This window comes from Cyclopterus lumpus, chromosome 2 (genome assembly GCF_009769545.1).
Source record: "Cyclopterus lumpus isolate fCycLum1 chromosome 2, fCycLum1.pri, whole genome shotgun sequence".
NCBI classification, from domain to species: domain Eukaryota; kingdom Metazoa; phylum Chordata; class Actinopteri; order Perciformes; family Cyclopteridae; genus Cyclopterus; species Cyclopterus lumpus.
Window position 1 is genome coordinate 3,546,515 of NC_046967.1, and position 3,746 is coordinate 3,550,260.

Here is a 3,746-nt window from a genome sequence, read left to right on the forward strand (position 1 = left end):
CTGGCATACTGCCCGACTTGTGCATAATAATTGGGGGAGGTTTAGGGCCTCACACCATCTACCGTTGTCCTCGGGTCAATTTTTTATCAAAAGAAAATTATCCAATTTAATATTTTTTTCAAACTCAGACTCATTGGCCTTTGCTTATTTTCTATGAAGACCATGGCCATTTCTTAATATGCGTTCTTGTCCGTACTTGTGTTCTAGTGGACTTGTGAAACGTCATCAGTCGCGACCCACACTCTAAAAAGAGTATTTCAGTAGTAGTTGAAGTAACGTAAATTTTTAAATGAGTCTCAATCAGATTTCTGCTTTAGTGAAGTCAATCTACTTTTGTGGATTATATCAATTTGAATTTACACGTTGTTCCCTTAACCTACTATTTTCATTTGAGTAAAAGCACATCAATTAGGTTTCTCTCCGGGTTGTGCGTCTGACGTCATGACGTCCACATCATTTCCAGATTTTTCCTCAGGAGTCGAGCCGCCATTTTTTCGAGTGAAGGTGACTTGGATAAAAGGTAAGTCTAGTGCTAAATTTAGTTTTGTATGTACAAATAATGTAATATGTCATATATAAAATTGGTCCACCTGAATTAGTTACATTGTGCTAAGTATTAAGTTAGTAAGTATTTAACGTTAACAAAGTTAGTTAGTAAACTGACAAACCAAACCAGCCTTGTCATGCTAATGTTAGCATGTTTTATATTAACATTTATAAAGCATTTTACTCGTTTCGTGAAACATGTTTAACCTTTCGTAACATTAATAGCCTCGATATAATCACCAGCGCGTAGCTATTACAATTGCTAGTATGTAATTAACTACCCTGCTGCAATGTCAGTTAGCATATTGCTAGCGAGCCTGTAGCATGAACAAGCTAGCGGTTAGCTACATATCAAAGCAGGTGGTAGCTCGCTAGCAGACGTAGGGTAGGTAGTTTATGTGGCCAGGACTCACGTGGTTCAAGTTGCTTATTCGTGTTGTGGTACTGGTGTAAGGTTAGCTGCTTATTGGCACATTAGCGCAGCAATAATGAGCTGGTAAGGAAAACATTAGCTTGCCGCCAAGCGATTTAAAGGGTCTGCGCCCGCGGTTCTATTCAGACTACTTCGGCGCGTGGAGTTGACGCGTTGGTGCGCGCGCGGTCACACATTTTGGGCTACAACAGAACCTCACTTTGATGCGGAAGCTGGAATAGTGTCTTAACTTAGCTGCTTCAGAAAACCTGTATTTACCGCCGCTACCTGCGTTGTTTCCTATGTAGTTAAGTAACGTGACTCTTTCGCGCACAGCGCGGAGGAGTTTCTTGTTGCCGACCAAAAAAAAAACACCAAACTTGGCTGTGGGCGATGCAATGATAACAACTTGGTGTGCTGGCTGCCCTCGGTGACAGGGCTGCCTTCGGTTAAGTTGGAAATGAGGTAGGCCGCGGTGATAAATACTCGCTGTGTGAAAGCGCCACAGTGACATGTTGCGTTGGTTAACGTTAAGCGCCACAGTGACATGTTGCGGTGGTTAACGTTAAGCGCCACAGTGACATGTTGCGGTGGTTAACGTTAAGCTACGCGATACCAGCTCAGTATTGCTTTGCCAGTGTGCTAATAAGCTGCTGTATTGTTTTTAGCTGCTGTGAAGTCTTCTCACTTGGTCCTAACATAAACTAGTACCGGGTGGGGTAATGAGTAACACTAAATATTGTTTTGAATTTTTCTTCAGATTTTTTTCCATGACTGGTGGGTGACTTCAGACTTGAACACTATCTAAGGTAAGGTTTACTCTTTGAATAAAGTGCTATTGACAAGGCAGTAATGTGGCTTATTTAATTTGAACGGTTACAGTAAATGATTGTTAGAGGGACTGTTTTTACCTCTGCTTCAAACACTACTTTTGTATGAGTACTAATGGTTTTGGAAAAGATTTATCTTAAAACACATCGATTTGTAACCCACGCTCTCTTGAACTGCCTTTTAAGTCGGAACAAAATCATTGAACTATGCTGAAGTCTTGTTTTAACATCAGATTTTTTATTTATATATATAAAATTAATATTTAAGTATTCAGAGAGGGCTTGCTACATGAGATGGACTTCTGTTTAAATGATTGTCTCCACATGCCCAGTAAAGGCCATCTCTGTTTTCCCAGTGTTGCGCTTCATGTGGAGATGCAAGGACTGTGGAAAGGCATTAACAAGAAGATCTGAACTGCTCAAGCACTACAAGCTTACTCATAGGCATTACGGACGGGGCCATTCATATCCATAAACTTACTCAAATTGTCCTTGTAGATTCAAGACTTGGAATGCCCTACTGAGCCATTCATCACGAAATCATCCTGCCCAACAAGTAGTCAACAAAGCCATATCAACCTTCACCTGCCATATTTGTAGTCATACTCAACTCTCCACAGAAAGGAATATTTCCAACACATTTTCCAGCATCTTAAAAACAAAGAGACTGTAACATGTGTCTTCCAAAACTGTGACTATAAGACAAACTATAATTAAAGTATAATTAAATACAGAAAACACTGGTGCAGCTAATATCTTCAAACCTGCGATAAATTCTGTTGAATCCAATAATGCCAATAATATTACCAGTGATATTTCAGATGGGGAAAGCAATGCCATTTTAACAATACATAACATATTGGATCGAATTGATACACCTCTCTCTGCTGTGGCAGAGAGAGGTGGGCGACACCCAGCCAAGAAATAGTCCAGCACATACCAGACATTGGCACATCAACCAAAAAGTTGCACATTGTCAAGTTTCAGGATGCATTTTATTTGTTGTTTTACAACACAGGGTTGTCTTAATACTAGACATGGCCAATCATGAGATGTGAGCCTGAACCTGTACCAAATCCATATAGTGTAATCCCTTTTGGCATTATTCAGCAAACGTCTTTCATTAACAGCAATGGTGAATATAAATCTTGTGTTCTGATTTAAGATGAAGAATTAGCATAATCAAGTTATCACAGTGCAGGACTGAAGCCAGTGGTATTATTGTCCCATACCTAGTGCATAGAATAACAGTGCCAATTGATGCCAGTGATGGTTTGTGTTTGTCATGCCCTCTGTAGGACTCTGGCGCCAATGATGCTCAGAGGGACCTGGAGCAGCTCACTTTGGCTGTGTTTGTCATTCGGAAGGAGGGGGAAGGACTGCAGGAGCTACCTGAAAACATTGGCATTGTCATTGAGGGCGTGCAGGTGTTGCATGGACTGACTTCTGTTGCCTCAGCTTGTGCCTTGCTTCTGGGTCTGATATATGCACTCAACCTGTCAAATCCCAAACCCCTTCATTTCACCTTTGAAGTGCTCCAGAAAATTATCATGCATCTTGAGCAGCAAAAGATGTCCCCCAAAGTCCAAAATCTCTATGGCAGACTTCAAAACTAATAACACTACAATGGACCTGAAGACTGTCTAGCCTAGTGCCATATTGTGGTAGCAAACCACATTGTTGAATGCTTTTTACACTTATTTTGTAAGGAGGTGCAGGAGTTTGTTTATTGTTCTTTCCATTTGAGACAGATGGTTTCATTTTCAAAAAATATGGTTGTCTCTTTTTGTTTTAGTTGATTTAAAAATCTTAAGATAAGTGCCTGTTCATATTTTCATAATTTTTTGTGTACTTAATACTGGTTTCATACTATTTTGTTGCATTATTCGGCACTTTGTAGAACAAATTGTTTAATTGATATTTAAGCAATAACATTTGTGGTTTTCACATTGATACTC

At 39.9% G+C, this 3,746-nt stretch overlaps 1 long non-coding RNA gene across 1 annotated transcript; it reads left to right on the forward strand.

Moving 5' to 3' along the window:
- Positions 1-447: 447 nt before the first annotated feature.
- LOC117746194 lies at positions 448-3,164 on the forward strand. The gene is made up of 3 exons (XR_004611310.1): positions 448-520; positions 1,719-1,767; positions 3,087-3,164. It is a non-coding gene; the product is annotated as an uncharacterized LOC117746194 (long non-coding RNA).
- Positions 3,165-3,746: the final 582 nt, after the last annotated feature.